Here is a 14,781-nt window from a genome sequence, read left to right as displayed (position 1 = left end):
ACCTGCAAGAACCCAGCACCTCATGAAGGGGGTAAGATACAAGCTGCGGCCCAGTGGGACCCGAGAGGGCTCCCGACCGCAGCTCCCTGGCGAGAGGAGAGGAGTCAGAGTGGGGAGGGAAAGGGAGACCAGGACTGCTAAATAACCAGCTCTAGTCATAGGAGCCGGGAGCGGAGACAAACAGTGCATGGTGTGCTGGATACTAGGTAAACGGAACAGTAAAATCAGTGAACGGGTCCCTGCAGCTGGTGCCCCTGGGACAAAGTAAAAGCAAATGCTTTTTGAAAGTCCTAAAGGGACAGGAGACTCACAGCTGGACGGAAGCATCCCACACACTCAGCCCAGCAGCTGGGAATCCCAGGGAACTCCGGGAGCCCTAACCCTATGGGTGGGAGTGCAGCTCTGAGGCCCCTCACAGCAATAAACAGCGTTCTGCCTGTCCCCCTCTGGCACAGCCCCGCCATAGCAGGACAGCAGTGTGAGAATGGCCATGCCCATAGCAGCCACGCAGAGCTGCCTCCACAGCCACCCAGGGCCAGACGAAGAGGCCCCGTCGGCGTGCAGAAGCCCAGCATAAGCCACTAGGGTTGCCGTCCTCACAGGAGAAGAAAGCGACCGGCAAGCACGAATGGACTTTGTTCTCCCAGCTGACACACGCGGCAACTGCCCACGACTACCTCTATCGCCATGAAAAGGCAGAATTTGATCCAGACCAAAATCATAGAGACAATCCCTGAGAAGGAGCCTGGGGAGATAGACTTAACTAATCTTCCTAAAAAAGAATTCAAAATAAAGGTCATAACCATGCTGATGGAGCTGCAGAGAAAAATGCAGTAGCTACAGGATGAAGTCCAGAAGGAGATTACAGAAATGAAACAAACTCTGGAAGGACTTAAAAGCAGAATGGAAGAGATGCAAGAGGCCGTAAATGGAATAGAAATCAGAGAACAGGAACACAGAGAAGCTGACTCAGAGAGAGATAAAAGGATCTCCAGGAATGAAAGAATATTAAGAGAACTTTGTGACCAATCCAAACAGAACAATATCCACATTATAGGGGTACCAGAAGAAGAAGAGAGAAAAAAAGGGATAGAAACTGTATTTGAAGAAATAATTGCTGAAAATTTCCTCAAACTGGAGGACGAAATAGTCGATCAGACCACGGAAGCCCACAGAACGCCCAACAGAAGGGAACCAAAGGAGGATAACACCAAGACACATAATAAATAAAATGGCAAAGATCAAGGACAAGCACGGAATATTAAAGGCAGCCAGAGAGAGAAAAAAGGTCACCTACAAAGGAAAAGCCATCAGGTTATCATCACACTTCTCAGCAGAAACCTTTAAGGAAAGAAGAGAATGGCATGATATATTTAATGCAATGAAACAGAAGGGCCTTGAACCAAGAATACTGTATCCAGCATGATTAACATTTAAATATGAAGGAAGGATTAAACAATTCCCAGACAAGCAAAAGTTGAGGGAATTTGCCTCCCACAAACCACTTCTACGGGGTATTTCAGAGGCACTGCTCTAGATGGGAGCACTCCTAAGGCAAAATAGACATCACCAGAGGAAAAAAAATCACAGCAGAGAAAGCAGGCCATACAAATAAAAAATGAAGGCAAAAATAAAATCAACTACACACAAAAGCAGTCAAAGGAAACACAAAAGAGCACAAAATAAAACACCTAACATATAAAGAAAGGAGGAGGAGGAATAAGAAGGGAGAGAAATAAAGAATCATCAGACAGTGTTATTAATAGCTTAATAAGTGAGTTAAGTTAGACAGTAAGATAGTAAAGAAGCTACCTTTGGTAACCACGAACCTAAAGTCTGCAATGGCAATAAGTACATATCTCTCAATAAACACCCTAAATGTAACTGGACTGAAAGCAACAATCAAAAGACACAGAGTAATAGAATGGATAAAAAAGCAAGACCCACAGATGGACCTAATAGACATCTATAGAACTCTAGATCCAAAAGGAACAGGACACACATTCTTCTCAAGTGCACATGGAACATTCTCCAGAATAGACCGCATTCTAGGCCAGAAAAAGAACCTCAGTAAATTCCAAAAGATTGAAATTCTACCAGCCAACATTTCAGAACACAAAGGTATAAAACTAGAAATAAATTGTACAAAGAAAGCAAAAAGGCTCACAAACACATGGAGGCTTAACAACATGCTCCTAAATAAACAATGGATCAATGACCAAATTAAAATGGAGATCCAGCAATATATGGAAACAAATGACAACAATAACACAAAGCCCCAACTTCTGTGGGACGCAGCAAAAGCAGTCTTAAGAGGAAACTATATAGCAATCCAGGCATATTTAAAGAAGGAAGAACAACCCCAAATGAATAGTCTAATGTCACAATTATCGAAATTGTAAAAAGAAGAACAAATGAGGCCTAAGGTCAGCAGATGGAGGGACATAATCAAGATCAGAGAAGAAATAAATAAAATTGAGAAGAATAAAACAATAGAAAAAAATCAATGAAACCAAGAGCTGGTTCGTCAAGAAAATAAACAAAATAGATAAGCCTCTAGCCAGACGTATTAAGAGGAAAAGAGACTCAACACAAATCAACAGTATCAGAAAGGAGAAAGGAAAAATCACGAAGGACCCCACAGAAATACAAAGAATTATTAGAGAATACTATGAAAACCTATATGCTAACAAGCTGGAAAACCTAGGAGAAATCGACAACTTCTTAGAAAAATACAACCTTCCAAGACTGACCCAGAAAGAAACAGAAAATTTAAACAGACCAATTACCAGCAATGAAACTGAATCGGTAATCAAAAAACTACCCAAGAACAAAACCCCCAGGCCAGATGGATTTACCTCGGAATTTTATCAAACATACAGAGAAGACATAATACCCATTCTCCTTAAAGTTTTCCAAAAAATAGAAGAGGAGGGAATACTCCCAAACTCATTCTATGAAGCCAACATCAACCTAATACCAAAACCAGGCAAAGACCCCACCAAAAAAGGAAACTACAGATCAATATCCCTGATGAAACGTAAATGCAAAAATACTCAACAAAATATTAGCAAACCGAATTCAAAAATACATCAAGAGGATCATACACCATGACCAAGTGGGATTCATCCCAGGGATGCAAGGATGGCACAACATTCGAAAATCCATCAACATCATCCACCACATCAACAAAAAGAAGGACAAAAACCACATGACCATCTCCATAGATGCTGAAAAAGCATTCGACAAAATTCAACATCCGTTCATGATAAAAACTCTCAACAAAATGGGCATACAGGGCAAGTACCTCAACATAATAAAGGCCATATATGATAAACCCACAGCTAACATCATACTGAACAGCGAGAGGCTGAAAGCTTTTCCTCTGAGATCAGGAACAAGACAGGGATGCCCACTCCCTCCACTGTTATTTAACATAGTACTGGAGGTCCTAGCCACAGCAATCAGACAAAAAAAAGAAATACAAGGAATCCAGATTGGTAAAGAAGTCAAACTGTCACTATTTGGAGATGACATGATATTGTACATAAAAAACCCTAAAGACTCCACTGTGAAACGACTAAACCTAATATTGGATTTCAGCAAAGTTGCAGGGTACAAAATTAACACACAGAAATCTGTAGCTTTCCTATACACTAACAATCAACTAATAGAAAGAGAAATCAGGAAAACAATTCCATTCACAATTGCATCAAAAAGAATAGAATACCTAGGAATAAACCTAACCAAGGAAGTGAAACACCTATACCCTGAAAACTACAAGACACTGTTAAGAGAAATTAAAGAGGTCACTAACAAATGGAAACTCATCCCATGCTCCTGGCTAGGAAGAATTAATATCGTCAAAATGGCCATCCTGCCCAAAACAATATACAGATTCGATGCAATCTCTATCAAATTACCAACAGCATTCTTCAATGAACTGGAACAAATAGTTCAAAAATTCATATGGAACCGTCAAAGACCCCGAATAGCCAACGCAATCCTGTAAAGGAAGAATAAAGTGGGGGGGGATCTCACTCCCCAACTTCAAGCTCTACTACAAAGCCACAGTAATCAAGACAATTTGGTTCTGGCACAAGAACAGACCCACAGACCAGTGGAACACAATAGAGACTCCAGACATTTACCCAAACATATATGGCTAATTAATATTTGATAAAGGAGCCATGGACATACAATGGCGAAATGACAGTCACTTCAACAGGTGGTGCTGGCAAAACTGGACAGCTACATGTAAGAGAATGAAACTGGATCACTGCCTAACCCCATACACAAAAGTAAACTCCAAATGGATCAAAGACCTGAATGTAAGTCATGAAACCATAAAACTCTTAGAAAGAAAAGCATAGGCAAAAATCTCATGGATATAAATATGAGTGACTTCTTCATGAACATATCTCCCCGGGCAAGGGAAACAAAAGCAAAAATGAACAAGTGGGACTATATCAAGCTAAAAAGCTTCTGTACAGCAAAGGACACCATCAATAGAACAAAAAGGCATCCTACAGTATGGGAGAATACATTTGAAAATGACATATCCGACAAGGGGTTAACATCCAAAATATATAAAGAGCTCACATGCCTCAACAAACAAAAAGCAAATAACCCAATTAAAAAGTGGGCAGAGGAGCTGAATAAACAGTTCTCTAAAGAAGAAATCCAGATGGCCAACAGGCACATGAAAAGATGCTCCACATCACTAATTATCAGAGAAATGCAAATTAAAACCACAATGAGATATCACCTCACACCAGTAAGGATCACCATCATCGAAAAGACAAACAACAAATGTTGGTGAGGTTGTGGAGAAAGGGGAACCCTCCTACACTGCTGGTCAGAATGTAAACTAGTTCAACCATTGTGGAAAGCAGTATGGAGGTTCCTCAGAATGCTCAAAATAGAAATACCATTTGACCCAGGAATTCCACTTCTAGGAATTTACCCTAAGAATGCAGCAGCCCAGTTTGAAAAAGACAGATGCACCCCTATGTTTATCACTGCACTGTTTACAATAGCCATGATATGGAAGCAACATAAATGTCCATCAGTAGATGAATGGATAAAGAAGATGTGGTACATATACACAATGGAGGAATATTACGCAGCCATAAGAAAAAAACAGATCCTACCCATTCGCAACAACATGGATGGAGCTAGAGGGTATTATGCTCAGTGAAATAAGACAAGTGGAGAAGGACAAGCACCAAATGATTTCACTCATATGTGGAGTATACGAACAAAGGAAAACTGAAGGAACAAAACAGCAGCAGAATCACAGAACACAAGAATGGACTAATAGTTACCAAAGGGAAAGGGACTGGGGATGATGGGTGGGAAGGGGGCGATAAGGGTGGGGAAAAAGAAAGAGGGCATTACGATTAGCATGTATAGTGCATGGGGGCCACGGGGAGGGCTTTGCAACACAGAGAAGACAAGTAGTGATTTTACAGCATCTTACTAGGCGGATGGACAGTGACTGTGAAGGGGTATGTTGCAGGGACTTGGTGAAGGGGGGAACCCAGTAAACATAATGTTCTTTCTGTAATTGTAGATTAATGATAACAAAAATACGTACTTATTAGCTAAAGATTTTTTTTTTATTGTGCCAGTTCAATTAACAAAATAAACCAGAAGACTTCAGTTCCATAACTGGAAAAAAAAAAAAAGCAAGACCGATATATATGCTGCTTAAAAGAGACTCACCTCACACCCAAAGACATGCACAGACTAAAAGTCAAGGGATGGAAAAAGATATTTCATGCAAACAATAGGGAGAAAAAAAGCAGGTATTGCAGTACTAGTATCAAACAAAATAGACTTCAAAACAAAGAAAGTAACAAGAGATAAAGAAGGACATTACATAATGATAAAGTGCTCAGTCCAACAAGTGGATATAACCATTATAAATATATATGAACCCAACACAGGAGCACCAGCATATTTGAAACAAATACTAACAGAACTAAAGGTGGAAATAGAATGCAATGCATTCATTTTAGGACACTTCAACACACCATTCACTCCAAAGGACAGATCCACCAGACAGAAAATAAATAAGAACACAGAGGCACTGAACAACACAATGGAACAGATGGACCTAATAGACATCTATAGAACTCTACACCCAAAAGCAACAGGATACACATTCTTCTCAAGTGCACATAGAACATTCTCCAGAATAGACCACATACTAGGCCACAAAAAGAGCCCCAGTAAATTCCAAAAGATTGAAAATCTACCAACCAACTTTTCAGACGACAAAGGTATGAAAATAGAAATAAATTGTACAAAGAAAGCAAAAAGGCTCACAAACACATGGAGGCTTAACAACACGCTCCTAAACAAACAATGGATCAATGACCAAATCAAAATAGAGATCAAGCAATATATGGAGACAAATCACAACTTCAACACAAAGCCCCAACTTCTGTGGGACACAGCGAAAGCAATTTTAAGAGGAAAGTATATAGCAATTCAGGCATATTTAAAGAAGGAAGAACAATCCCAAATGAATAGCCTAAGACACAATTATCGAAATTGAAAATAGAAGAACAAATGAGGCCTAAAGCAGCAGAGGGAGGGATATAATCAAGATCAGAGAAGAAATAAATAAAACTGAGAAGAATAAAACAATTGAAAAAATTAATGAAACCAAGAGCTGGTTCTTTGAGAAAATAAACAAAATAGATAAGCCTCTAGCCAAACTTATTAAGAGAAAAAGAGACTCAACACACATCAACAGAATCAGGAACGAGAAAGGAAAAATCATGACAGACTCCACAGAAATACAAAGAATTATTAGAGAATACTATGAAAACCTATATGCTAACAAGCTGGAAAACCTAGAAGAAATAGAAAACCTCCTAGAAAAATACAACCTTCCAAGACTGATCAAGGAATAAACAGAAAATCTAAACAGACCAATTACCAACAAAGAAATTGAAGAGGTAATCAAAAAACTACCGAAGAACAAAACTCCTGGGCCAGATGGATTTGCCTCGGAATTTTAACAGACATACAGAGAAGACATAATACCCATTCTCCTTAAAGTTTTCCAAAAAATAGAAGAGGAGGGAATACTTTCAAACTCAGTTTATGAAGCCAGCATCACCCTAATACCAAAATCAGGCAAAGACCCCACCAAAAAAGAAAATTACAGACCAATATCCCTGATGAATGTAGATGCAAAAATACTCAACAAAATATTAGCAAACCAAATTCAAAAATACACCAAGAGGATCATACACCATGACCAAGTGGGATTCATCTCAGTGATGCAAGGATGGTACAATATTTGAATATCCATTAACATCATCCACCACATAAAGAAAAAGAAGGACAAAAACCACATGATCATCTCCATAGATGCTGAAAAAGCATTCGACAAAATTCAACATTCATTCATGATAAAAATTCTCAGCAAAATGAATATAGAGGGCAAGTGCCTCAACATAATAAAGACCATATATGAAAAACCCATAGCTAGCATCATACTGAACAGTGAGAAGCTGAAAGCTTTTACTCTATGATCAGAAACAAGACAGGTATGCCCACTCTCTCCACTGTTATTCAACTGTTATTCAATATATATAGTACTGGAGGTCCTAGCCAGGGCAATTATACAAAACAAAGAAATACAAGGAATCCAGATTGGTAAAGAAGGAGTCAAACTGTCACTATTTGCAGATGACATGATATTGTACATAAGAAATCCTAAAGACTCCACTCTAAAACTACTAAAATTAATATCTGAATTCAGCAAAGTTGCAGGACACAAAATTAATACACAGAAATCTGTGGCTTTCCTATATACTAACAATGAACTAATAGAAAGAGAAATCAGGAAAACAATTCCATTCACAATTGCATCAAAAAGAATAGAATACCTAGGAATAAACCTAACCAAGGAAGTGAAAAACCTATACCCTGAAAACTATAAGACACTCTTAAGAGAAATTAAAGAGGACACTAACAAATGGAAACTCATCCCATGCTCCTAGCTAGGAAGAATTAATATTGTCAAAATGGCCATCCTGCCCCAAGGAACATACAGATTCGATGGAATCCCAATCAAATTACCAACAGCATTCTTCAACAATCTGGAACAAATAGTTCAAAAATTCATATGGAACCACTTAAGACCCTGAATAGCAAAAGCAATCCTGAGAAGGAAGAATAAAGTCGGGGGTATCTCACTCCCCAACTTCAAGCTCTACTACAAAGCCACAGTAATCAAGACAATTTTGTACTGGCACAAGAACAGAGCCACAGACCAGTGGAAGAGTATAGAGACTCCAGACAGTAACCCAAACATATACGGTTATTTAATATATGATAAAGGAGCCATGGACATACAGTGGGGAAATGACAGGCTCTTCAACAGCTGGTGTTGGCAAAACTGGACAGCTACATGTAAGAGAATGAAAATGGACCATTGTCTAACCCCATACACAAAGTAAATTCGAAATGGATCAAGCACCTGAATGTAAGTCATGAAACCATAAAACTCTTAGAAAAAAAAACATAGGCAAAAATCTCTTGGACATAAACATGAATGACTTCTTCATGAACATATCTCCCCGGGCAAGGGAAACAAAAGCAAAAATGAACAAGTGGGACTATATCAAGCTGAAAAGCTTCTGTACAGCAAAGGACTCCATCAGTAGAACAAAAAGGAATCCTATGGTATGGGACAGTATATTCATAAATGACAGATCCGATTAAGGGTTGACATCCAAAACATATAAAGAGCTCACATACCTCAACAAACAAAAAGCAAATAATCCAATTAAAAAATGGGCAGAGGAGCTGAACAGACAGTTCTCCAAAGAAGAAATTCAGATGGCCTGCAGACATATGAAAAGATGCTCCACATCGCTAGTTATCAGAGAAATGCAAATTAAGACCACAATGAGATATCACCTCACACCAGTATGGATTGCCACCATCCAAAAGACAAGCAACAACACATGTTGGTGAGGTCGTGGAGAAACGGGAACACTCCTACACTGCTGTTGGGAATGTAAATTAGTTCACCCATTGTAGAAAGCAATATGGAGGTTCCTCAAAAAGCTCAAAACAGACATACCATTTGACCCAGTAATTCCACTTCTAGGAATTCATCCTAAGAATACAGCAGCCCAGTTTGAAAAGACAGATGCACCCCTATGATTATTGCAGTACTATTTACAATAGCGAAGAAATGGAAGCAACTTAAGTGTCCATCAGTAGATGAATGGATAAAGAAGAGGTGGTACATATAGACAATGGAATATTACTCATCCATAAGAAAAAAACAGATCCTACCATTTGCAACAACATGGATGGAGCTAGAGGGTATTATGCTCAGTGAAATAAGCCAGGCGGAGAAAGACAAGTACCAAATGATTTCACTCATACGTGGAGTATAAGAACAAAGGAAAACTGAAGGAACAAAACAGCAGCAGAATCACAGAACCCAAGAATGGACTAATAGTTACCAATGTGACTGGGGAGGATGGGTGGGAATGGAGGGACAAGGGCAGGTAAAAAGAAAGGGGGCATTACGATAAGCATGTATAGTGTGGTGGGGGGCACGGGGAGGGCTGTGCAACACAGAGAAGACAAGTGATTTTACAGCATCTTACTACGCAGATGGACAGTGACTGTGAAGGGGTATGTGGGGGGGACTTGGTGAAGGGGGGAGCCTAGTAAACATAATGTTCTTCATGTATTTGTAGATTAATTGTACCAAAATAAAAAAAGGAAAATGGGCAGAGGAGCTGAACAGACAGTTCTCCAAGGAAGAAATTCAGATGGCCAGCAGACATATGAAAAGATGCTCCACATCGCTAGTCATCAATGCAAATTAAAACCACAATGAGATATCACCTCACACCAGTATGGATCGCCACCATCCAAAAGACAAGCAACAACACATGTTGGTGAGGTTGTGGAGAAACGGGAACACTCCTACACTGCTGTTGGGAATGTAAATTAGTTCACCCATTGTAGAAAGCAATATGGAGGTTCCTCAAAAAGCTCAAAACAGACATACCATTTGACCCAGTAATTCCACTTCTAGGAATTCATCCTAAGAATACAGCAGCCCAGTTTGAAAAGACAGATGCACCCCTATGATTATCGCAGTACTATTTACAATAGCGAAGAAATGGAAGCAACTTAAGTGTCCATCAGTAGATGAACGGATAAAGAAGAGGTGGTACATATAGACAATGGAATATTACTCATCCATAAGAAAAAAACAGATCCTACCATTTGCAACAACATGGATGGAGCTAGAGGGTATTATGCTCAGTGAAATAAGCCAGGCGGAGAAAGACAAGTACCAAATGATTTCACTCATATGTGGAGTATAAGAACAAGGAAAAAAACTGAAGGAACAAAACAGCAGCAGAATCACAGAACCCAAGAACGGACTAAGTTACCAAAGGGAAAGGGACTGGGGAGGATGGGTGGGAAGGGAGGGATAAGGGCGGGGAAAAAGAAAGGGGTATTATGATTAGCCTGTATAATGTGGGGGGGCACGGGGAGGGCTGTGCAACACAGAGGAGACAAGTAGTGAGTCTACAGCATCTTACTACGGTGATGGACAGTGAATGAAATGGGGTTTGTGTGGGGGACTTGGTGAAGGGGATAGCCTAGTAAACATAATGTTCCTCATGTAATTATAGATTAATGATACCAAAAATAACCCTGTAATATGCCTCAGTTTGTCTTTTAACCTATATATTTATATATAGAGAGAGAGAGGGAGAGAAGGAGAAAAGAGAGACAGGAGAGATATTGAGAGACACAGGTGAGAGAGATTTAGAGGGAGAGAGGAAGAGAGGGAGAAGGGAGATGGGAGAGACGGGAGGGCGAAGGGGGAGGGAGATAGGGAGAGGGAGAGGAAGATTGAGAGAGAGAGGCAGGAGAGAAAGAGATGCGGGGATAGGAAAGGGAGGAAGAATATATCTCAATAAAGTTCATGAAATTATGAAAGGAAAGGAGCCCTCACTGAAAACATTTTCCTACAGCAGGCAACTTATTTACTTCTAGGAAAATGAGGTTAAAAAAAAAAAAAGAACTACAGTGAGATACCTCTGGATCTCACCTCTCACATGGGAGAAAATTTTCAAATAAGACCGTACAGACAATTGGAGTGTCTGTGGGGAATCAGACACTAAATTTGTTACTAGTGGGAATGACACTGAAAGAGCCCTTTTGGGAGGGAATTTGGAAATACTTAACAAAATTACCTATGTACTTAAAAATTTTTTTTATTAAGGTATTATTGATATACACTCTTATGAAGGTTTCACATGAAAAAACAATGCGGTTACTACATTTACCCTTATTATCAAGTCCCCCCATACCCCAGTGCAGTCACTGTCCATCAGTGTAGTAAGATGCCACAGATTCACTATTTGCCTTCTCTGTGCTACATTGTTTTCCCCGTGATACCCCACATTATGTGTACTAAACATAATATACCTCAATCCCCTTCTCTCTTGCTCCCCAACTGCCCTCCCACATCTCTCCCCTTTGGTAACCACTAGTCCCTTCTTGGAGTCTCTGAGTCTGCTGCTATTTTGTTCCTTCAGTTTTGCTTTGTTCTTATACTCCAGAAATGAGGGAAATCATTTGGCACTTGTCTTTCTCCGCCTGGCTTATTTCACTGAGCATAATGTCCTCCAGCTCCATCCATGTTGTTGCAAATGGTAGGATTTGTTTCTTTCTTATGGCTGAATAGAATACCATTGTGTATATGTACCACATCTTCTTTGTCCATTCATCTACTGATGGACACTTAGGTTGCTTCCATTTCTTCGCTATTGTAAATAGTGCTGCGATAAACGTAGGGGTGCATATGTCTTTTTCAAACTGAGCTCCTGCATTCTTAGGGTAAATTCCTAGGAGTAGAATTACTGGGTTAAATGGTATTTCTATTTTGAGTTTTTTGAGGCACCTCCACACTGCTTTTCACAATGGTTGAACTAGCTTACATTCCCACCAGCTGTGTAGGAGGGTTCCCATTTCTCTGCATCCTCGCCAGCATTTGTTGTTCTTAGTCTTTGATGCTGGCCATCCTTACTGGTGTGAGGTGATATCTTATTGTGGTTTTAATTTGGATTTCCCTGAAGATTAGTTATGTGGAGCATCTTTTCATGTGTCTGTTGGCCATCTGAATTTCTTCTTTGGAGAACTGTCTCTTCATATGCTCTGCACATTTTTTAGTTGGGTTATTTGTTTTTTGGGTGTTGAGGTGTGTAAGTTCTTTATATATTTTGGATGTTAACCCCTTGTCAGATATGTCATTTACAAATATATTCTCCCATACTGTAGGATGCCTTTTTGTTCTGTTGATAGTGTCCTTTACCTTACAGAAACTTTTTATTTTGATGTAGTCCCATGAGTTCATTTTTGCTTTTGTTTCCCTTGCTTGAGGAGATGCGCTCAGGAAGAAATTGCTCATGCTTATATTCAGGAGATTTTTTCCTATGTTGTCTTCTATGAGTTTTATAGTTTCATGACTTACATTCAGGTCTTTGATCCATTTTGAGTTTACTTTTTTGAATGGGGTTAAATAATAATCCAGTTTCATTCTCTTGCATGTAGCTGTCCAGTTTTGGCAACACCAGCTGTTGAAGAGGCTGTCATTTCCCCATGGTATGTCCATGGCTCCTTTATCATATATTAATTGACCATATATGGTTGGGTTTATGTCACGGCTCTCTAGTCTCTTCCATTGGTCTATGGGTCTGTTCTTGTGCCTACTTATGTGCTTTTTGATGCTGCAATCCCAGTTGTATGAATTTACCTCAGCTAGTAAAAAAATATATATATGTACAAAGGTATTCTTTGGGGCATTGTTTATAGTTCCAAAATATAGGCAAACATCAAAGAGTGGTTAAATTACAATACATCTACAAAATGGGATACTACATAGTTGTGAAAGAGAGGAGATATCAAGGAAAAATGCAAAGTTGGCTACCTTCCCTGTATAATAAATAAGATAATATATATGTATCTGTTTATTTGTGCAAAAAGATTCACACAAAAGATAAACAGGTAAGTAAGTAGATTGGTTACCTCAACAAAGGTGGGAGGGGCAAATGGAATTCAAACAGAAACAAAGGAACCTAACTATTTCAAAAGAATCACACAGCCTCATGGAAGGGGGAAGTGGGAAGGAGAACTACCCCAAGTAATTTTTGAACACAGTATTTTGACTACCATGAGGTTAAAGACAAAAGGAACTACACCAAATAATGAAGCAACAGTAGTCTCAAACACAGTATTTTGACTATAGATCATGTGAACTGAAAGATAAAAGAAACTAATAAAGCACCGACCTCTAGTTGGTAGATTTTTCAGTCTTATGGGTTAGTAATTCTGGTTAATTAATGGGTATTATATGATTATACAAGTAAGTAAATTTACTGTGGATAATGGGAGCCAGGTTTCTTACTATTGGAGAAAGGTTTACAAATATGTAAAGTGAGAAAGCTAAAATGAACCTTGTGTTGTTGGATTGAAATGGAAGGTATTAATAATGAATTTATGTTTTAAAAATATATATACCTATAGCAAAATATATAAATAGAAATAGATATGTGTGTATAGATGGATTAGAATATATACATATATTTCCTAGCTCTGTACACTGAGAGGGCCTAGAAATAATTATACTCTAATAGCAGTGAATACTTTCTCAACTGGGGCTGAAAAAATAAGATGAGTCTGGAACATCTTGTAGTGTCAAAAAGCAAGAAAGTGCTAAAAGAAAAATGATGGGGCTTGTCAAAGGGACACAGAAGTCAACTTGAAGGAGCTCTGACTAGTCAATGTGGGAGATTTTGAGCATCAAAGGAAAGAATGATATTGATTGGTTATACTTCATTAAATAAAATAAGAACATGAGTCTGTACAGATATAAATATATACATGAGTGGGTGATGAGGAAAAGATTCTGAGATGTCCTAAAATTAAGTGACATAAGGGCCTGAGAATGGGGGAAAGAGTCAAGGGAAGATAATTAATCAATAGCTTCAGTTGTCGCTAACCAGAGATTCCACGTCCCTAAATGAAGGCCCCCAGAACTACTGCAGCCCTCTTTTTACACGTGAATAGTCCCTGACCATCACCCACCAACCAACCTTGAGCCTTCTCTGTGAACTAACCACCTATCCCAGACTAACCCTGCTTACAGTTATCCCCACTTCAATGTAAATTTAAACAACTGTCTTTCCTTGAGATTCTTTATAAATGTGCCCCCTTTCTTGAATCTGGTGGACAAGTTGATTCTGCTAACTGGCATTGCTGTTGGTGAAACAGAAATATCCTGTCTCAGGACTGTCGTTTTTCTGGGTAGCATCTGTAACCGCTTAAAAAACCCTTTTATTTCAGAGACCTCTCCATTTCTATAGTTTTTGATTTGTCATGGGGGAAAGAGACAGCTCTTCCTTACAGTAGAATAGTAACAAATATCAAAGGAATGTTGGTGTTAGAAAATCATTAATGGATGCTGAAGCCAATGGTTCAAAAAATTGATAGAGAGAATAATAAAGTAAAGGTGACAAAATGTGAGCAACTGATGAATCTGGGTAAAGAGTATGCAGAATTTCCCTGTACCATTCCTGCTTTCCTGTTCATTTAAAATGGTATCAAAATTAAGTTATGCTCTCTCCCAAAAAAAGAGAGAAAAGAATATAGGGAGTATTCTAGAACTTATATGCTGTTGCCAAACATGCTAATTTTTTTCTTTCCCAAATA

General features: G+C 39.0%; 1 long non-coding RNA gene across 1 annotated transcript in view; it reads right to left on the bottom strand.

Annotated features, from left to right (window-relative positions):
• Positions 1 to 14,781, bottom strand: part of LOC130682034 (uncharacterized) — a 48,015-nt gene that overhangs the window by 32,654 nt on the left and 580 nt on the right. The window lies entirely within an intron of this gene.

Source organism: Manis pentadactyla, chromosome X (assembly GCF_030020395.1).
Source record: "Manis pentadactyla isolate mManPen7 chromosome X, mManPen7.hap1, whole genome shotgun sequence".
In the NCBI taxonomy this organism is placed as follows: Eukaryota; Metazoa; Chordata; class Mammalia; order Pholidota; family Manidae; genus Manis; species Manis pentadactyla.
The sequence above is the reverse complement of the archived record's forward strand: the minus strand, read 5'-3'. Positions and strand labels throughout refer to the sequence as shown.